The sequence below is a fragment of the Protopterus annectens genome, chromosome 8.part0 (genome assembly GCF_019279795.1).
Source record: "Protopterus annectens isolate FY-2018-M chromosome 8.part0, PAN1.0, whole genome shotgun sequence".
Taxonomy (NCBI): domain Eukaryota; kingdom Metazoa; phylum Chordata; order Ceratodontiformes; family Protopteridae; genus Protopterus; species Protopterus annectens.
Window position 1 is genome coordinate 695,870,718 of NC_056741.1, and position 24,000 is coordinate 695,894,717.

Sequence of the window (24,000 nt, forward strand, 5' to 3'; positions counted from 1 at the left end):
CACTGTGGGCTCTATCTGTGAGCCAGTTTGCAACCCACCTAGAGATATAGGGGTTGATGCCTAGTGAGTTTTTTTATGATTCCTGAGTGGGGAATGGTATCAAAGGCCTTGGCCAGATCAAGGTAGGCTGTATGAACCACCTTGCCTTCATCCACAGCTCTGGTGACTGACTCAAAGAAGTTGACCAAGTTGAGCAGGCATGATCTACCCTTCACAAAACCAAACTGTGTGGGATCCAGAGTTTGGATATTTCCTATATCCTTGTTTATTAGGTTCATGATGATGCATTCCTTCTTCTTCTTCTTTTGGCTTTTCCCGGTTAGGGGTCACCACAGCGGATCACCTGTCTGCTCATGATTGGTAGTGAAGTTTTTTTACAGTGTTGAGTTGCCAGCCCGGCGCCCAACCTTCCACAGAAGGCACACACATGCACACACTAACACAACTAGGGCCAATTTAGAGTGTCCAATCCACCTACAGCATGTCTTTTGGATGTGGGAGGAAACCGGAGCACCTGGAGAAAACCCACGTGACCACAGGGAGGACATGCAGACTCTGCACAGAAGGCACCTCAGCCGAGGATCGAACCAGAGAACCTCTTGCTGTGAGGCAGCAACACTAACCGCTGCACCCCCGTGGCCGCCCATGATGATGATGCATTCCATAGTTTTGCATATCAGACTTGTCAGGCTAATGGGGCGATAGTTCACAGGGTCTGTAGTCGCTCCTCCTTTATGGGGAGGGATAACTATAGCAGTGCACCATTCAGTAGGGACACAGCCTGAGGTGAGGCTGTGATTGAACAAGGCACACAGCTGAGGTGCAGTTCACTCTGTAGTTCATGTAGAACACAGCCAGAGATATTGTCAGGTCCCATAGAAGTTGTATTTTTGGTTTTGGACAGTGCTGTTTTAACCTGTGGAGCAGTAATACTGGGTGCCTGGCAATCTACTGGTATTGTGATTGGTTCTTTGGTGGGGGGAAGAGAGGTAGAGTTGGCACTGAATCTGCCAGCCAGTATATTGGCAATATATGTTGGCTCAGTATAGGAGGTACCATTGTGCAGTAGCTCAGAGCAAATCTGAGTATTGCCATGGAGATTCTTTACATAACTATAGAAGGCCTTGTGGTTGTCTTTACTATTTGCTGCATTCTGTTTTCATAGCTAGCTTTAGAGGATTTGATGAGGGATCTCAACTTTTTGTTGAGGCTGATAAGGGAGTTTTTCCAGTCTTGGGACTTCACCTTATTCCACATCAGTTTCATCCTTCTGTTATAGAGTTTGTTTATGGCAGGGGACCACCAGATTGGCCTCCTTTTTTTGGAGGAGAGCATCTTGGTTCTAGTGGGTATGGCAAGATCCATGCATTTGTGTACATGTTCGTACAGTGCATTGGAGTATGATTCAGTGGTCATGCAACTATTTTCCATTTGCATGGCTGCTGTGAAGTTAGCCACCTCTGTTTTTAGGAGCCCAAAGTTAGCTTTGGAGAAGTTTTTCATGGTGGTTACTTTTGTGGGGGGGTGGGAGGGATGTGGATTTCCAAGGTGATTAGTTTGTGGTCGGAGCTAACCAGGGAGGAGTTTACTATTGCTGTAGAGCAACAGTTACCCATGTTAGTAATGACCATGTCAAGGATGTTGCTACCTCTAGTGGGGGTAAGAATGAGCTGGTCCACGGCAATGGAATTAATGAATTACAGGGAAGATTGGGCAAGTGTATTGGTACATGAGTAGTTTTCCCAGTTAATGGACGGGTAGTTAAAGTTGCTCAGTATAAGAATGTTAGGTTGGACCTCAATATTCTCCAAGGTGCTTAGGAACGTGGCGTCTGAGTATTGTGACATGGTTGGGGACCTATAATAGGCCACGACTTGAATCGCTGTCTTACGCAGTGGTAGCTGCACCTGAAGTATCTCTGATGCATTATGTTGGATTACCAGTCTGGAGGTGTGTGCACCCTTTATGAATATGGAAACGCCACTGCCTTTGGAGCTTCAGTTCAAGTTCTGGGGCTGAAAGGTGTGGAATGAGTTATAGCCTGGTAGTGCATGGGTGCTTTCTGCTGCCTTGAATCAGGTCTCCCTTACAGCACAAATGTTGATGTTCTCCATTTTAAGGAGTGCTTCGAGCAAGTGCATTTTGAGAATTAGACTTCTAATGTTGAGCAGCATGACCCTCAGACTGCATTTGTTTGTAGCTGTTATGGTGGTAATTTGGTGTTTGGAACACTACCTAAAAATGGCACTATAGGGGTGGCAAGAGCATATGTGTGTAGAGATATATTAGAAATATATAAAATACTTAGCCTTTGATTTACCTAATTGATTAATAGATGTGATATGTCTTTTACTGTGTATTAGCCAAGCACAGATGTAAATTTTTATATAAAAATGCAAACATTTAAGTGAGACAGAATCCCATAAGGTAATGTGAAACTTAAATGATTCCTTTCATCTTTGCAAATTGTCCCCCATCCACATAAACTGCAGCAGTATCTTCTCTTATGGAATCTTAAAGAGATGGTATCAGAATTCCAACTGCTACAGCAATTAGTTTTTCCATAGAACCCTGTAGCATCACCCTAATGTCAACTAGGTTGAGTCAAGACTTGAATGCTAGGATGCTTAGGAAAGTAGTCCAATGTTCCATTTCTGAGAGTGTATCATCAATGTCTGATCTCTTAGCCTGATCTCTCTTTTTTTATTTCCCACTTCTTTCTGCATTCCTTCTTTGGTTGAATAGCTTCCTGCACCTGTGCATTCTGCCACTAGGTTTATTTCTTTGTGTTATTTCCATACTTGACCATTTACCTCTTCTGTAGACTTCACACATGCTGTTTTGAGGCACAGCCATTTTTCTTTGATTTCAACTATTTCCTCTTCTTCCTGAGGTTCTAGAGTCACACGTATTTTCTTGAATGCATATGATTTTCACTCTGTTCAAGTTCTAGGTCTTCAGCTTATTCTTTGATGACCTTAGTGCCTTTCTTTGACCACTGCTTGCAGCTGACTGTCACCAACAGTGGTTTATGGTGGGTACTGGCAGTTTCAGTGGGGATGACTTTGCAGTCTGTGATTCTACATTGATGTTCTTTCCCTACTAGAGGAAGTCTGCCTGGGTTGCATGTTGACCAGACTTGTATGCAATCTTGTGGGTCTATATTAGAAGCACAAACGGTCTGAATGTTGGCAACATCTTGATCTACACGTATGTGTCGAATGACCATTACAGCAAATGGCCACATCATTGATTTCTTTCCAAGGGAAAGAAATTGATAGGCCAAGTATGAAAAACACAATATAACACACATTATAAAGTGGGGTCTTCACCCCCTCCACCATAACTAAATATACTAACTCAGAGATCGCACTACAGTGGAGAAAAAGGCAGATTTAACACTATGGTCAACTGATTTCTTTCCCTTGGAAAGAAATCGATGATGTGGCTGTTCGCTGAAATGGTCGTTTGACGCATACGTGTCGATCAAGAGGTTGTCGACATTCTGACCATTTGTGCTTCTAATATGGAGCCGATCTTGTAACTGTGTCTCCTGGTGAGCCATGTGCTGGCCAACATCAATCCATTTGCAGAAGAAAAACTCAAGAATTGACTTTTCTTTATTCCTGTTGTATTACCAGTTTAGAGTTAGGCAGTCCTAAGATCCTGTTCTATTTGTCCCAATGCCCCGGTATGAGCATTCAAGTTCCTCTTTATCAGTACCAACTCATTTTATCCAACTTTATCTAGTAGGTCCTGTAACTACTGCCTTAATGCAATCTTTTCCACTCTATTACAACCCTACTGTGAAGGATAGGCTGACGTTATGTATATTGCACTATCCTTACATTGGAGTCTGATTGCCATGAGTCTGCCATTAATTCTGATGACATCTCTCACAGTCTTCTGAAGACTCTCTCTCATCACAATTCCCACACCATTTCTCGTCTGCCCTCCCATTAGAAGTAGATTCTTGTTCCCAAGCCAAATGGCTTTTCTTACTGCCCTTCCACCTTATCTGCTGGATACACAGGATATACTATCTCCTCAAAGCCATCATGTCATCTACTTCCAAACTGTGTCCTGTCAGTGAACCTAAATTCAGTGTAGCAATCCTTAGTTCATTTTTTGGTAGGCTAATTTTTTTTCCTCTGTTTAACAGAGAACTAGAAATGCAAGTGGCCAGCTTGGAAGCTTAGACATTTCCTGTCAAAAGGAGACACTGGTATTTCTAGGCAGACAAACTCCATATAAGGGCTTATTATTAATGGCTTACTAAAATACTGTATGCACTTTACCACGTATCAAAGCCTGTAGTTCAGAAGTTCTAGGCAGTTTAGCTTTGCTAAAAATCTTTCTTCAAAATAACTGTGCTTCAACTGAACAGGTCTAACTGACCTCTGTTTCTTGTCATTTTCTAGATCTACAAAGATTCTTGAATAAAACCACATTCACAGTTAGTGACTTTGCAACCTATTTGGCTCTATAGCTGTAACTGTTGCAAGTAGATATGACATAATAACCACGTGAAAAGCATGTGACAAAATGATATTGCATACTCACTGAATGGATCTGCAGAACCCATTTAAAGTCATCTGCTATAACTTGCAGTGTAATGAGAAAACATCTTATAAGATAACAAGCTGATTGGTTAGGTAGTAAGGCTGTGGTAAAGCTATTTTGATCTAAGCTGGGAAGAGTAGCTCTTATTAGTAAAAATTTAGTATACTGGGCATCAGGTTACTGTTAAGTAATTTACATAACTACATGTTACACAAGGAACTGAACTGCGCATGTTCAACAAATACCATCAATGTTAACATGACTTGTATTCCATAATAATAATGGTTCCCAGTTAAACTGGATGTTACTGTATAATTTTTGTAGTTAGGCCTGGTAAAATGTGTTGAATAATGGGTTTATGCCCTTTATCATTTTGCAATTGCTCCCTGGCTTACAAACATACTAGGCAAAAGATCCTCCTCAGAAATAAAATTTGGGCCAAATGGAGAGCCTCCAAAAGTCCATCAGATCACCTTTACTTTAAACAATTAAGAAATGCTACCATGAAAGACATTCTCAGAGACAAAAAGAATATTACCTTCACCTTCAACAAACCCACCAACAAAAAGCACAAAAATTCTGGACAGGCATTAACAAACTTCTTAAACCAGGGCACTCTAAATCTCCTGCCCCTTCAGGATTCAACCATAATAACTCTAACCTGATACCTGACACCTTTAATAACTATTTTACTGAAGCCATTCTAACCCTAGCTAATACTTTACCACCCATCACCACTCCACCATTAAATACCAATAATACTCTAACTCCAACCTTTCATATTCAACCTGTGCCCACATCCCTCATTTGCAACCTCCTTCAAAAACTTAAACCATGCTCCCCTTCTGCTGACTGTCTTCCAGCAGAATTCCTGCAAATTGCAGCTAAAGAAATTGCCTATCCTATCTCCATTCTTATAAATAGAACAATTTTAGAAAGCAAAATCCTTCCATATGGAAAGTTTCTCACATCATCCCTCTACAGAAAGGTGGGTCATCTACCGAGCTCTCCAACTTTCGGCCTATTGCCTTACTCTCTCCAATTGCTAAAATAATGAAAAAGTGTATACACAAACAACTACTTGCCCATCTTCTCCATAACAATTTACTTGCCGACTGCCAGCATGGTTTTAGGCCATTCCATAGCACAAAAAACTGCCCTGCTATCATTTTCTGACTCCATAAACAGAAATTGTAACAATAATACTTTCTCCTCTGCACTGTTTATTGACCTCTCAAAAGTCTTTGATATGGTGAACCATAACATGCTTATTGACATACTAAAAGCCCAATCACTTGACACACAAGCACTACATTGGTTTAAATCCTATCTTGAAAACAGACAGCAAGCAGTACTTTGGGATAATAATCTTTCTACTTCCCTCCCTGTAAACATTGGAGTACCACAAGGCTCTATATTAGGACCACTTCTCTTTTCTTTGCTTATTAATGATCTACATACCAAAATTCCTCAAGCCATCTGCATACAATATGCAGATGACTCAACTTTAATTTGTGCAGCCAAGTCCATAACCTCTCTCCAGTCCCTCACTCAAAAAGTATTTAACAGTGTTGAAAATTGGTTTATGCAACACTGTCTCCTTTTAAACCCCCCCAAAAAAACAAAATTATTGCTCTTTGCTCCTACTCATAAGTCACCTCATCCACACTTCACAGTAACCTCTAACAATGGAACTAACATATCCCCTGACACTACAACCCATCTACTGGGAATAACAATTGATAACAACCTTAGCTATGATGACCATATTAATCCTACAATAAAGTCTGTCAACAAAAAACTAGGCACCCTTTACAGAATCAAACCCTTCTTTACCCCTTCAACCAGAATCACTATTGCCCAGACTCACCTGATCTCTACCCTTTTCTATGCTTCTGCGATATATACCAACCTATCTAGAAACAACCTCACCAAACTTTCTACTAGTTATAATAACATAGCCAGATTTGCCACTGGCACCCCTTTCAGAACTCACCACTGTCACAACCTCAAACAACTGGGATGGTTAGAACTGCAGAGCCTACTACTCTGTCAACAACTTGTTATCACCCAAAAGATCCTTTATCACCCTAATAATACCCCAAACCTTACTAATCTGATTACCCCCTACAAAAAACTTGCAACTCTATGCTCAGCTAACAAAATTCTAGTCTCCACTATTAAATTTAACAACAAACCTGGGGACTCACTTTTCGCCAACACAGTAGGAAGTTTCCTAGTGAACTTCCATCTCTTGCTTCCACTCATCTCTTTAAAAAGCATCTTAAAGAATATCTTAAAACTCACTGGATTTGTCCCTGCTCTAACCCTGACTGATATACCCTGACTGTTATCTCTTTCCCCTTTTTGCTCTCCTTACACTTCTGTACTCCACTGTTCTATGTCACATACCTGTAAAAAAAAAAAAAAAAAAAAAAATTATATATAAGAAATTTTTACAACTCAATATTTTCTTTTTTTTTTTGATTGCTCTCTCTCAAATTATTGCTCTCAGTGTTTGATCTTAGTGTTAACCTATATAACTTATGTTAACCTAAATGTAACAATGTCCTGTAATTTATTTTGACTATTACTGTATATTGTAATCTTTGTCACTACTTATACTTGGAGCTTTTCTCCCGGGGCCTCTACTGAAAATGGACATATATCCAGTTAGACTAGCCCGGTCAACAAATGTAAAATAAAATAAATAAATAAACAAGCATGCTGACTGCTCCTCTGGTTGTGTGCTGTATACTCCACAGATTCCATTTGTAAAAGGTAATAACACTCTCCATAGCCCCATGCTCCTAGTGGCAGTGGTGGTGAGCTGGAGATACCAGTCCATTACAAATGGATTTAACAGTAATGCAGTCTCTGAGCAGATGGGTGGATGCAATTCATTCCCTCATTTTTTAAAATAATTGCTCAGAGGAGTTATGTCAAGCTGACATATTAAATACCTTTATTCTGGAGTGGACTTTTTATTTATTTTATATATGTCTCTATTTATTAAATTCAAAAAAATGGATCACTGTTCCACCATGGGTCCAAAATCCAAAAATTGCCACTGATTCTAAAAACAACCACAAAGCATTCTATAGCTATGTCAAGAACCCCAATGGCAACACTCAGATCTGCTCTGAGTTACAGCACAACGGCACTAAATATACAGAACCAACTGATATTGCCAACATCCTGGCAGATAAGTTCAGTGCTAACTTTACCCCCCCCCCCCAAAGGGTCCATCTTTATACCGGAAGAATGCAAAGTTCCTGTAATCACAGCTGCACAGGTAAAAACCACACTCTCCAATGCCAAGAACACAGCATTCATGAGACCTGACAACATCCCAGGCTGCGTTCTACATGAACTACAGAATGAACTGGCACTCCACCTAAGCCCCATGTTAAATCATAGCCTCACCTCAGGCTTTGTGCCCAATGAATGGCGCACAGTGACAGTATCCCACTCCACAAAGGGGGAGCCACCACAGACCCCAGAAACTACCGCCCCATTAGCCTAACGAGCCTGGTCTACAAGGCCATGGAATGTATCATTGTGGAACTTATAAACAAAGACATTGGTAATCTTCAAACCCTGGACCCTACCCAGTTCGGGTTTCTAAAAGGCAGATCATGTCTCCTAAACCTGATTGATTTCTTTGAAGCAGTCACCAAAGCCATAGATGAGGGTAAGGTGGTTTACACTGCCTATCTAGATCTCACCAAGGCTTTTGACACCATCCCCCACTTTGGAATTATAGATAAACTCACTAAACTAGGTATAAATCCCTATGTCACAAGATGGGTTGTCAACTGGCTCACTGACAGAACCCACACTGTGAAAGTTGCAGACTCCAAATCCGACTTCAGACCAGTGACAAGTGGAGTACCACAGGGTTCAGTCCTGGGTCCTCTCCTGTTTGGTATCTACTTTTCTGAAGTACAGGCTAACACAGAAGGTCTTTGGCTAACTAAGTTCACAGATGACTGCAAAGTAGGAGCTATAACTGAAACTCCTAACAATGTGGACATCCTACAAAAGGACCTCACTGAGACAGATGCCTGTTGTCAAAGCCATAGCCTCAAGCTCAATGCCAAAAAGTGCATTGTCATCCCCTTTGGTAAAAACTCTGTACCCATGAGCTACCACATAGGCGGTAGTCTACTTAACACAGAAAGTGTGATAATAGACCTTGGGACACAGGTGGACAGTAGTCTCTCCTTTGATAATCATATTGCTACAGTAGTCAGGAAATCCTTCTATGTGGCACACCTCATCACAAAAGGTTTCTCATCCAGGAAAAAAGAGGTCATTGTTTCCCTCTACTCATCACTCATTAGACCCATTATAGAGTACAACTCCCCTTTTGGTATGTACCTCACAAGACATCTACAACAACTGGAAAGGCCACAGAAATACCTCACAAAGAGGATTACCAGCCTCAAACAGATGCCCTACGCAGACCATCTCAAAAACCTCCAGATTTACTCCGTCACATATTGCCTACTCAGAGGTGATCTCTGCCTAACATACAAAGCTATGTCAAACCCAGAGCTGTTGGACATGCTCCACTTAAAGAAATCCCAATCCCTCTGAGCTATATGCTCTAGGGACCTAAACCTTGTCACCACAATAAACAGAACATGCTGAAGGGATAGCTTCCTGTACCAGAAACTTCCCATACTCTGGAACAAACTACCTATCTATATCAAACAAAGCTCCTCATTAGCACTCTTCAAGAAAAATCTTGATGATTGGATGGGAATTAGGAAATTCACCCTGGGGATCACCTCTGTGACTCTGCTTGACAGGGGCACAGGAAAATAATTTTCTTGGATGGCAAAAGCCAGGGTACCTTTTTGGCTAGGATTGTATAGGCCCTAGGGCCGATAGCCTAGTACCTACCTATGAACCTATGAAATAACTGAATGACCACTCAAAGATAATATTAAGAAAACACTCTTGTTTCTACTGTTAAGCACTTTCATCTCATAATTTATATGGACTTCATCAGAATAAAGACTAAACCATTTACACTCATATACATACAAATTAATCATTGTCCCACGATACAGTCACACTTCAACAAATCACCTAATCAATGAATGATTTAAAGGTACTACCATTACTACTACTACATATTGTAAAATATTATAAAATATTATAAAAAGCATAGAACTCAATATCAAATCTATATTCCACTATTAAAAATAAACCCAATGTAAAAAGAAAAAAAAAAAATATATATATATATATATATATATATATATATATATATATATATATATATATGAGAACTAACCTAATAATTTAGCAGCATGCATTTTTAACACAAGAATAATAGTCAGATGTTCATTTAACCCTGGGAATATCAAAGCCTACATTGCCAAATTAATTCACAATTTTCAATAGTTGTCTGCCAAAAAAGTCTCTCCGGTATCATAAATGTAAATGTTGTGAAAGCTTTGCAAGATATAGAGTGTTTTTACAGAGCATTACTCATATTCACTCTACCCATATCATATAGATGCTCATATATTGTTTTATATAAGATGCATTCAGTTTTTCCTACATAAAAAAAGTATGGCAGCTCTGACACTATCCCCAGGATTCAATAAAATCCATGTAGGCTCTGTGTAGAGCCTACATAGAATGTATCCATGTACACAGCCATGGTTCTTCCTTGGCATATAAATTATGGTGAGCTGCCGAGGGAGATTACAGTAGCACAGATATTGAATCTATGCAAGCAACAGTGTACAGGCTGTCCTGTACTTCTGGTCTGTCCAGAAAAATCCTGGACAGATAAGTACAGGACAATAATCTTTCTAATGTACTTTGCTATGGTTTAAATATTTTGTGATGTTTTTCTATTTTTTTTTATAGTGTGCCTGTTTGCAGGGTGCAGCACAGCACTTAGCAATGGCAGGCTGTGTGTATACATACACAGCAGACACCTGCTATAGATCTAAAAATAGAAACCGGATGTAATCAATTGTTTTTTAATTTCTGCTTGTTAACGTGGTGCTTAGCAACACCAACAGGCACCTTAGTAGTATATATTAGGATATACCAGTTGTCTGTACTATCCAAGTAAGTAGATAGGTTCAGTCACAACCTACAGTGTAGTAAGTCCTGGGTTTGAGTCCTGAGCAGTCATACCTTTTTACATTTATTGCTGTGAAAATGTGTCAGGTAATTCAAGATAAAAAATTGCTACATTTAGTAAAGCTGCATGATGCTAAGCACCTCTTAAACATGGTCAAAGGCCTGTTCCTGTTTGCGCATTGCTAAGCTCCACTTAAACACGGTTATGCAAGTTTGTGCAATGCTCAGCTCTGCTAAACTGGTTTGTGTGATGCTAAGCAATGCGGCACTTATTTGAAAGTTATAGTATGATGTGTAAGGGTGGGAATGTAGCCTATATTAAGGCCAATAGGTGGGAATTTCACACCATTCATTGGAGTTTTCACTTGGCTACTGATATGCGTGGTGATGTTGATGAGGGAGCATGCTTTCACATGCAGAGGTGGGGTGTGCTGCAATCCAGAGTGTTTGTTGGACTCCTGGTTAGGCACTATGAACCTTGGCTGCTACAGGGCAATTACCAGGGCTCAGAATGTAAGTCCGAGGCATGGGATCATTCAGCTAAGGAACTTACCACTGCTACAGTTATAGTATGATGTGTAAGGGTGGGAATGTAGCCTATATTAAGGCCAATAGGTGGGAATTTCACACCATTCATTGGAGTTTTCACTTGCCTACTGATATGCGTGGTGATGTTGATGAGGGAGCGTGCTTTCACATGCAGAGGTGGGGTGTGCTGCAATCCAGAGTGTTTGTTGGACTCCTGTTTAGGCACTATGAACCTTGGCTGCTACTGGGCAATTACCAGGGCTCAGAATGTAAGTCCGAGGCCTGGGATCATTCAGCTAAGGAACTTACCACTGCTACTGGTATCACCCACACTGGTGAGCAGTGTCATCACCACTATGATGGCCTGAAGCGGAGAAATTAGGAGAACCTTGGACACCTGGGTCTAAGAAACTTGGGCTTGGCAGATCCCACAGATATGTAAGTATATTTGGCATTACTTTGGAAATGTTCAAGCTGAATCTGTGCAAAACTCTTACAACAGCTGCAGAACAGCAAACTCTCAATGTCCAGTCCCATGTAAGGCAGCTGGCCAGGATAAGGTGTGAGTGGGGTAAGTAGGGAAATATCAAAGTAGTAAACCCTAATGCATAATGTACTGTCAAAATAAATTGTTTACAGAGTTAGCAGTCATAACAGTCAGGTATGACATACCTGGGATATGTACTATGTGTAGTAATGAGTCACTGCCTACCTGAAATGGAAAAGCAAGTTAAATCAACAAAACAAGCAGTATTGTGTAGTATAGCATCCAAACATCAGTTAATGATGGGATCTACACAAATTAACATTCACTGTTCTGCTCTGCTCGATGTTTGAAATATGCTGTAGGCTGCACTCAGGTAATGATGAGGGTATATGGGTTGTTTCTTAGAGGTCTGACAGAGCTATCCATGCTGTACATGCCAGACTTGATATGTACTGTTTTCAAACAAATTAGTGTTCACTAGTCTGTTATTCACTGTATATGTGTTCTAACCTGACTCCAGTCAGTTGCAGAAGAGACATGAATAAAGAATGCAGAAAAAAAACTGTCTAATAAATGTAGTGCAATACCCACAGTAAGGTTCAAGGATGTGTTCTGGCCATTTTGTGACAAACAGTGCTGTGTATTCCACCCACTTGAGGAACAAGGTATCTGGGTAAGGTAGCTGAAGTTCTGGCCAGATATGCATGTGTATAAATGCCAGATTTTAAGGTGCATTATCAATAAAGTTTAAAGCAGGAATGTGCTTTGTTAAGGACTCTTTCGAATAACTATATAGTATGCCTGTAGTCACTAAATGTGTGCTCTAATCTGACAGCAGTCAACTGTTAAATTCAATGCACATTACCCCATGGGTTACAGCTTGTGGGTTCTAATCGTATGGCAGACAACTAAGTATTCAATGGCTGTTTAGCCTACTTAGTGTACACGAACATACCTTTCAAATGTCATGATTGTTCAGAATGTAATGAGTAATGCCCCTTATATGTGTGGTCCTTCATTAGCAGATAAATGGCATTACTTAGAATACAATTCAGTGGCAAATGTGTTATCACAACACCTTGCTACTAATGTATGAGCACAGTATGTTCAACTGTTCCCAGTAGGTGTGCCTCCATTCTACCATGTGTTACAGCTTGGCCCATACTGTCCCATGCTAACAGGTTGAGAGCTATGTACGTGCAGCATCATCTATACATTAGTTGCATTCACTGTACTCTTGAGTGACATTGTACATATGTAGAGGCATGTAGTTGTAGTCTGTGTAGTAAAATTACATGCATAGTTACTAATGTTATTTTTCTCTCTCTCTCTCACCCCAACCCTTGTCTTCTTTAATTTATTAATGTTATTTATTACTGTGATTTCATATTAATATATATTTTTTGTAAAACCTGTTCTTTTGGCCTTATGTATAATTTCATATTGGTTTGCTGTTAAAATAATTGTACTACTGTTACTTACTGTTGTTTTCCTTATTATAATCCTTCATATTTTGTTTGATTACTCATTATTATGTTCTATAATGTTACTACTAATATCTGTTTGGTTATGTTTATTCTCACCTTATGTTTATATTTATTTTCTACAGCATGACAAGGCAGGCCAATCCCCGGTGATCACCCTGCCTTGGCCCCCCAGCTATGGCACTGGCGCACAGCACATCTTGGCCGCAACCTGGTAGTGCCCCCTTTGCTGTCCCTGCAATACCTGTGGCAAGGTATTTCTGGTCAAGTAGTTCTGCCCCACAGGACGGGGCTGGTCCCCCCACTGGGAGCAGAGGTGGAGGGGGTGATGTTTTCACCCATGAGGAACTGTCAAGTATGGTGCATGGGTTGTTGCATTGAGGTCTTGGTGCATGCCTATGCTGGATGGAAAGCATGCTGTCCATCCTGGTGCGGCAGCCCCAGCCTGGAAGCCGGTGTCTCCCACTGCCACCACAAGGACAGCGAAGGAGCAGTGCTGACAGTCCCATGGGTGAGGACTTGAGTCGCGCTGTTGCCATGTGTGACAGAGATGGGACTGGGATTCCAAAATACCCTCCCCATCCAAGGTGTTCACCCCCCTCATGTGTCACACACCAACCCTGTCTGCTGTCTTGTCTGTGTGCATAATATTCCTCACCTACTCAACATACCTCCCCCACATGTACCTATGTCCCTTCTCCAACATTCCACTCTCACCTTAAAAAAAAATGGGCACCTGTCCCCCCCAAAAAAAATATCGTCCCATACATAGATCTCTATTTCAAACGCGTGTCTGCTGGACACACTTAATTTGATCTAATTGGCTTGACAATGCACTTCTGTTCTCCCCACCCCTCTCTCTGGGGGTGACAGTCCAAAAATCAGCTAACAAATCTATTAAAGTGCACAGTTGTTGCTGTAGAAAAAATGGATAGCTATGGTTCTTTTCTACACCCTTCCTGCACATACCTACCTGCCTTTCACTATATTTTTCCACCTGTTGCACCCCATTTTACCACTGTCCTATCTCCCCTTTTTTCTTTTCTTTAAAGATTTTTTGCACAACACGGCACAACATTCCGCATTGCTTAGCTATGCTAAATAGTGCTACACTGATCTATGGGTGTGAAAAAATATTAATCACGTTCAGAAAGTATACCTGCACCCAGTTTTGGGCCCAGGACCATCACATCTACAGTATAGAAGATCAACCCACCAAGCCACACAGCTGCTAATTAATGCAGGTGTTTTAATCAAAACATAGTAATGTTTAAGTTCCTGTCACTAGGTATGTTTCAGAGATGCTGCAAATTGCACCGTGCAAATCAGCTAAAAGAAAAATAGAAAAATAGTACTGTAACTGGGACCCTAGGATAGAAATACATCAGTATAAAGCCATACATATAAGTAGAGACATAAACAAGGTATCTAATAGCAGGTAACCCTGGAATTACATGTGCAACATGTACAAATACACTTGCTAAAACATTAATAATGGAAAAATACAATGTTAACTGGGACTCTGATAGAAAAATACAGTATTCTAAAGCCATACACATAATAATAGATGTAAGTGGGGTATGTAACAGCAGATAACTGTGGAATGATATCAACAACATGTAAAAATACACTTACTGTAACAATGACTCTGTAGCTCAGTATGTCAACTGCATTGAGAACATTAGTTTTTGGTACACATGATCCTAGGTTCAACTACAGCTACGCCTAGCACTGAAAATACATTTATGTGGACATCAGCATTATAAACTGTAATATGTATGTCTGTCTCATCATCCTTTTATCCACCCAACGCAGTACAGATTTAATATTTGCTTCTAAGTAATATCAGTCAAAGGCCTACTGAAGGACCACTCTTATCTACTCCTATTACAACAGTACCAACTATAGAGAATGTCAGGTCATGCATTAGTCTGCATTCCCAGAGGATTTTGCAGTGTGTACTGAAATTGTGGGCCAGTACTACCAGACTGCAGCCCACAATGATTTACTAGTGATATTACAGACAACCAGAGCTGCACAAGTATCATACATATATGGAGGTTGTGCTAGACACAAGGGTTGCCAGCACATACGTAATAGGGGACTACCATGACATAACATCTGACTGTGTAGTTGCCCAACTGCATGACATAATGGTTAGTGTAACCCCTACCTTTTACTAGGACAAAGCATTTTGCCTGTTATGTTGTGACTGATAGTTTTGGCTAACATACTTACCTTGAACACATAACCTAATTTCCAGTGCGATGGGTTCCCTCCATCTGGCTCTGCCCATACAACAAGGTTGCCACAGGCCTCACACTTAATCTTAAAGCTTGTTGTCCTGCAAAGTGTTCACCCTCTCTGCCTATGCCTGCTGCCTGCAGCATCAGCTTCAGTTTCAGCCTGTAGCTCACACATCTGCATGTAAAAAATATCTGCTACAGAATTTTTTTTTTACTCAAATGATTTTATTTTGATGAAATAACACAATAATTTAATACATTCATGACATTCAATAACTATTTACAGTATTTACATTCAGCCTGACAAAAAGGATTCAAATAAAAACATTTGTAGTTAAATAATAAGTTAATATATAAACTATGATAGTTAGGAAGAGTTTGGTTCCCTCTGTGGGGTATCAATCAAATTCAAAACTTTCCTCCACAGACTATTAACCAATGGCTTAGGAAAAGTTCTTAACTCTTTAGTTCTTTTCTCCATTAGTATGCATTTCTTCAGTGATGATAGGAATTCCTCCATTGTGGGTGCTACGTTAGAGTTCCATCTTCTAGTTATACATTTTCTGGCTATTGCTAACATTGTCCACAACAAATTCAAGTCATCTTTCTTCATATTATTACTATTAAAAACATTCAACAAAATTAAAGAGAGACATATAGATATCTTGAAGAAATTTGTTAATCTCATTCCAATATGGTTTAATATTAGTACAGTCATAAAAATATGAGACCAGTCAGCATTAGTGGACAGATGACATCTCCAACATAACTTGTTGTTTGAAGGGTTCATTTCTGAAAGTTTCTCAGGTGTCAAAAAGGATCTGTGTAGAAATTTCCAATGAAAAATCCTCCAGAATTGTGAGTAAGACGTTAGTTTAACTGAAAACAAAATGTTTGTTTTATCTTCCATTGATAATGATACTTGAAACCCTTTAGTTAGGTATTGCCAGTAAGAATCTTTAGGAGCTGTCTTATAGTGTTCTATAGCTATGATAATTCATTCTTAACACTGATATTATTATATTGAATAATTTTTGGTACGGTTTTGAAGGATGAGTTATGTATTATTCTACACAGATCCTTAGTGTATGCTGTGACACTAAATAACCAAGCAGTCATTAGGGGATAGGCCATAGGTTGACAATATACTTTGTGTGTTCAAAGCTTGTTGGTTTTCAATACATTGAAACCAACAAAATAGGTTATTTTACCATAAACCAAAAATATATCTGTGTTTTATCAGAGAAATCCCTTGTAATAGTAAATGGTATTAAAAATATATGCCACAGTTTTATATCTAAATTTGTGTTAATGAATTTTCTAAACACATCAAAAATATTGTTTATTAGTGTTAGTTTAGTTAATTTTGTTGTACTATACTGTAAATTTAAACTTAAATAATGCCATATTTTGTTATCTTTGTCAGTTACCAAAGCATACTTTGATAAATAATTTTCATTCATTAGTATAATAGAGTGCAACTGTCTCCAATTGGAAGAGTATTAGGATTTATCCAATTCATCACTATTTTAATTATAGATGGCTTTATATAAGTTTCAGTCTCTGGGAATTTTAACCCCCCCCCCCATTCCCATTTTCTGATATGATGAGAAAATGCCACTCTATTTCTTTTGGGTACCATAGGAATTTCATCAGAGTTGAAGTGATTTCTTTAAGGATTTTCTTTCCTGGTGGAAGTATAAGGGCTTGTGCTATATATAATATTTTATGTAACAAAACCATTTTATAAGTTGTAACCTATCATCAAATGTTATAAACAAATTATTCCATTTGCTTATTAATGTTTTGATTAAGTCTATGGCTTTAGCATAGTTAAGCTGTAAGGTTTCCTCTATATTCTTACCTAGGACTATTCCTAAATAGTCTAGAGTTGAAACTTGGTTTCCAATAATATGATTAACTGGAACCTGTATGTTTTTTTTTTTTTATTTAATAATAAATATTTTGATTTAGATTTGTTGAAGGGGAGTCCTGAGATTTTTTTGGAAAATTGTTGTTACTATATTCACTTCACCTAACACTTCCTCAGAGTTGGGTAAGGTAAGTAAGACATCATCAGCAAACATCATTATTTTAGATATATATTGGTCATATATATTTATACCTCTTATCTTTGGCTTATTACGTATTAAAACAGCAAGTATTTCTATGGCCAGAGCAAATAGGATAGGGGCACGGGGCATCCTTGTCTAGTACCTCTAGTGATTCGGATTGCTTTGGAAGTAAAGGGACCTAATATGAATTCTAATTGCGATGATGTAGTATCTTTACCCCAGTAATTTCCACTCTGCCATATGAGAAAGGCATTGAAATCTACATTGACCCCTTATATCTTGCTCAGTGGTTACATGGGATTGGCTGATTATACTGCAAAGCAGATGTATAGGCTGCAATTAGCATTCCAGAAGCACAGATTGGTTCAGAGGCAATCACTTGCTGATGAGAACCATGTTAAAAAGGCAAACATCAAGCTAGGGGAAGCATTGTGTATGAGAGTTACTTTGCAGGGTGAACTCATTGGCACAACATTTATATATTTGTACCTTTCAACAAAGGAGTATTGTACTCCACCAGGCATGCGTTATGTGTCAACTTTGCAGTGTTTTGCCAGATGTCAACAGTGTATAGCATTGTTGGTCATGAGATTCCTGTGTAAAGGGCTTTTATTTACAAGGACTACAGATGATTTTCGGAAAATAATGCCTTTATGTCCTGCTATATGAGGTTGGGGGTTAACAAAGTCTGTAATAGTGACACCAGTGTATACAACTTAACATATATTGCAACATAATACTGCAGAGCATAACAGTGCAGCTATTAATGTACTGCTTTTCTTTTCTTATCTCAGGTGACCAGGAGAGTTGGTCTCTGTCCCCCTCACAACCTGATATCAGTGTCTCATCAGACTATGATGATGATGGTGGGCAAGGTGAGGCACAGGTGGGCGTTGCAGGGGCTGAATCTGTGACAGAGGTTGACATCTCCCATCTGCCCTCATTATCCTCATACACAAGTCAGTATGCTTATGTATACCCAGTCTCCTGAAGCCACAGATATTGGACAGTTGGTGGGTGGGGACATTGAACAAGAAAATGTGGCTACTATGGCTGCAGTGAGTGTCGATGCTGGCCATAGCCAAACAACTGGTGAGATTCCACACAAGTGGATTAATAGGGGTGCTTGTAGGAAACCTGCTCTCCCTCCACCACCTGTTGCAGGTGTCTCATCATGTGTCACTCGGTGTATGTTTAGGATCAGAGGCACAGGTACTTTCCAAAAGGAACTCCAGATGAATGCTCAGGGTTATGGATGCAGCACTGTCTGACATCTGTGACCCAGCTCCACTATGTTACTGATAACCTGGATCAGTTGACTGACACAGTGGAAAGACAGATAACACACTATCTCCCTTGGGACACATATTGTCTGGTTGGAGTTTAGCGTCAGACCTGTGGACGTAGGTCAGCAATTACATCAGCTAAGAGTCCACATGATTGTGCACAATCATGCTTTCATAGTGGCAGTACATCGAGCATTCCAGAGGGTAATATGCTGTCCACACCAAGATATGGCAGGCCATGTTTCATCATCCTGGATGTTCTATTGGAGGGCATGGTCCCAGCAGACAGCAGTCACCCTCAAGTAGTAGCCCCACGTCCAACCTTGGGCATGGAGGTGCCAGTGCAACTCCTGGCAGAGTCAGTTTCAGTGTTTGGGGGCAGAGACATTGAACTGTTAGCTCTACCATGCATAGTTCACAGCTGTCCAACATACAGACATGTATGGCTAGCACAGAGCTTGACTGTGTTCATGCAGACACTTGCACATCACTGTCACACTCAGGTGATCTACAGACACACATGATACATTTCCATGATTCAGCTTACCTGCTTCCCTTCCTGACTCACACACATGCCTGCCAACCTATTGGGTAAGCTTAGGCCTCCTGCACCCACACAAAACATGCTGTACACATGATGATACCTGTGCCTCACCCCTGTCATCCTTGTCATCCATGCAGGGAAATTAAGCTATGTGTCTATTGCACAGGGTGACTATATAAATTACTATGTATTTGTTTAATTCATTATTGCTTTTGACATGCCACGTGGACCTGTCACTGAAAGGTATTGTATGTTGCCATTTGTAATGAGTAAGCAACATTATTGTGTGTACATTACATTGGATGATGTTGTAATGGCTGTATATTTACACAATGAAAGGTGTCTCATTGAACTATTTATGTTTCAGTTTCAGGTTGTGTAGGACACACCTATGGGTACACAGATACAATGAATCCTTAGATGTCAGAATGCAGGATGGAATGTCAGCACAGAAGGAAAATGTCTTCAGACAGGTAATGCAATATAGGTGCCTGGCTCCGTAGATTCATATGTGTATAGTAGGCTGATATGAACAACAGCTTCTTTCAGCCTAATCATGCATCCCTAACCTCTGACAAGGTCTGTTATCTGTGATGAGTGTATGCAGGGTTTTGGGAGATGACACATCTACAAGCTGTGGTGTGGGAGATGAACAATCTACAATTTCCTGAGTCCTTTAGACACATGTATCCTACACCACTTATGACTGTCTTGCTCCGCATCCCACTGTGTAACTTGCACATGATGTGCGTTACACTGGAAGTGTGCTTCACATGGATGGGGAGCCTGTTACATATAGGGTGTAGTCTCTGCTTCATATGCCTGTCTCTCCAACATGTCCTACTTATACCACAGTCAAGATGTAGGTGTGTAGAACAAGTACTTCTTGTGCTGCACCTTTCTTGGATATACAGAATGTACACAGTGGGATCTGACAATTTCCTGTATGGCAGCCATTCACTACCCCTCCACACATGTAGGAGACAGAATACACAGTTACAGCCTTGACATGGTTGGCATAGGACATGTTATGTACACTAAGCATTGGTGTACTGTGGAACCTCTGCGGCTGTTAGTTGTTGTACATTCCAAAGGTGGCATTGCACTCAATAATAGGTGTGAAGAGTGCCAAATATGGTGTAACAGTGACAGTCTGGGATTTACATGCCATATCTTTCTCTATAGGTTGTGCAATATTGGCTGAATCCCTACATCTTACCGACCCTTGAAAATCAAAGTCTAGATCACTGTCACTGTTCATATGTCCCTGAGTACTGGTTAACTGTTGGGGGTGTGTGAACAATATGATATTTACCAGGGTGGATGACTTCTCAAATGATGGTTTTGTGCATTCCTTGGCATGTAGTAGTTGTCAGTGGCAACAAGTGAATGTGTGTGTCAGCCCATCCTGGATAACTGTTGGTTCTGTGTGAGATTCAACGACAGCATCTAATTTACAATTATCTGCAAATGTAGTCAATCTTAGGTCACTGACAGTAGCTGTGACTGCAGAAAAGGGAATGTCTAGAGGGGTAGTCCCAGGAATAATATGTAAGGGAAGTTCACTGGTGACTGGCTTAATTGTAGCAGTGGACAACCTAATGCATTCTTCTTGGAAAAAGATGGACAGACACTTAGCTAGCCACCAGCTGACATACTAGTTCATAGATATCCTGTACAGTTTATCAGCAATGCCTGATGGCCTAATAGTGTCAAAAGCCATGTCAGGCCATGATAGGTGGAGTGGCTTATTTTCCCCTCATCCATTGCATAGTTTATCACTCAATGAGGTCCACCAGTTAGGGTAGGCATGATCTGCCTGTGACCCAAACAAACTGGGTTTAATCTGCTGTCTGTAGGGGAACTACATTGTTACTGATCACTTCCATGATATTTCTGTTAATGGCTTTACATATTAGACTACTGGGACATCTGGGGGCAGTGCTTGTCACTGCATGCTAGTTGTCCTATGTGCAACACAGTACTGAAGTTGATTCCATCATGTTTCCCAAGAAAATAGTCATCCAAGGTGTTTGTGTCTGTACAGAGCACAGACAAACAATGGAGGGGAAATTAATACATACACTCTGGAGGTTAGGAAGTTTTTTTTACACAGTTCTTCTGCAGCTGGACACTACTCAAGCAGTGTGTACTGCAATGGTACAATTACCTTGTGATGAATGCAGAAAAGAGGGTGGTCCCCTGAAGTGTTGGTGCCTGGAAATTACCACTGCTGGTCTCACAACAACCACTCTCCCCTGGGATACTATGCACCTATACTGCTCCTCTCACCAGAATCAAAACATGAGTACCAAGTTCTAGGTGAGAAGCAGGCCACAGCCTGTTTGTTCATCCACATAGTTGTCCCATGTCATGCAAGGCTCCGTAGGATTGACATACCCTTTTCCGGGTAGATGCCTTGATTAGCAACCGGAGTACTCATGTCAGTGTGCATGCATTATGCCACATGTTCTGTGGTTGTTAGGGTTTTACTAAGGTACAGACCAGATGGTGTTTAGGATCACAGCTGTAGCATCCCAATATAATGTTCAATGTCAGATTACATACATGTCCAAGGTTGCTGAAACAAGCACCACAGTAGCAGTGATCCATCTTAGGTGACAATTTCACAGCAATGCATGCAGCCTGACCTTCAACAGCTTAATGGTGGACATGGATCCAAGGCCTACTGCACAGGGTTGGCCAAAGTGTGTGTACCTCCAGCATGTCCTATGCATGTCATACTGTACATTTCTGTTACCAGAACAGATGTCTGTGTTCCCACATCATCTCACACTACATCCACTCTGTTGTGTGGTTGTTTGACAGCCATTGCAGAGTTGCGAGTCCAAAGTTATGCTTGCAGTGTTGAACAAGTTCTTGGTGCATGCACTGGCATCCACATCTTTACTGCAAGGAGTGCCTACAGACAGAGTGTTTGATGCTGTCAACCCCAAGGGTGTAGCAGAATGACCCTAACTTTGCTGGAGTTGAACACTGTCACATTTGTAGGTATGGTATTGTGACCATGCCTAATAACAGAATTATGGGTAATGCAAGGGCCACATGCCTGGAAAAGCATCATACTCACTCAGCCATGTTATGGCACACTATCAGGTGCTGTTTTACCTTAGGAGAACTATATAAAGGTGATACCATGTTGTATTTCAGCAGCTGCCAGGCCACTGCCTAATGATGGCCTGCTGTGGCATACACATAAGCAAGACTGCAAGACTAAGGGCATTATCAATGATTGCAGATGGGATGTGGAAAGCATCCCCATTTCTTTATTCATATGCCACACAAACACAACATGTGAGAGATGTGACAATATTACAAACCTTTATTCCATGGTGTCTAACACACCAGTCAGTACATATGACAATGAGTAGTTTGCCAACATGCACACCTCAACACCTACTCCACCTACACCTGCACGTGTGGAGCTCCTTACCACACACACACACACACACACACACACACACACACACACACACACACACACACACACACACACACACACACACACAAACAACAGATACCTCAGAAACCCAAATGGAAGCCCACTACACATAATCAGACCTTTGCAGAACACAGTGCACATAATAGCTCATGCACAACTGTCTCACTGGTGACACACCTGACGCTCATTGCGACATCAAACCTATTAGTCATAGGTGACTACATCTGAGACACATTGGTGACCTTCTCACCAGGCTATATATGGGAGAGGTCACAGTTAGCTGTCAGTGAGGTGCAATGATATGCCGTACTACACATGCACACAAGTCTGTCAACATCAGGAAATGGTATGACTACTTCATAGTTCCTGTTGGTATGTACAGCTGGAGACATACCTCACCGCACTGTATGCAGAGACATGGCAGACTCTATATCTCTGGCAGGTATGCTCATAGCATTCAGATGAATTTGATCTTCACATAGGATCATGACTCAATACACATGGAAAATGATTGCAGTCAATAATTGGCTTAGAGTGTGGTGTCATTGTAAGGAGATCCACTACTGTCAGCCTAGGATGACTTGCTCAACAGACCTCACTGCTTTGCCAGAGATGGCCTTCACCTGTCACCCCTGTGATTTAGTGTACTGGCCAAGGCTGTGGACAACCCCATTGTGCATTCTATAGGTGGTGTCTCCAGGGAAAACTTTCCAATGAGAATACTCCATCTTCAAACAACATTACAGTTATGCTGCTACATGCTAGGAATGCCAACAATGACATATACTCACTGGAAGGTGTCCCCATCTTGGAATACGCTGACATTTGCGCAGTCACACACCTAGTTGAAGGCTATGGATAGCACAACAGACATACCAGGCTACACATCCACCCACATGTTCAGAGTTCAAAATGACAGTGTGCAAAGTAATGCAAATGGTGTATACATGTTCAGTAAAGCTAGATACACATGCAGACTGGGTACACAGTGTGATTCCCTGGGAACACTGCAGGTGCTATGCACTGCTGGAAGTGCACCTAAGTGACTGCCAGCTACAGGAGCAACTCCATGATGCAGGTCGCCCGTTGTGCTTATTTGAATGTACTTGTGTCTATCACAATACATCACAACAATATGGTTTGGGGTGACTTTCACTACCCACCAACTGTGTTGGTTAGTCATGCTCAATCTCAGTTGACCAATGGTTAG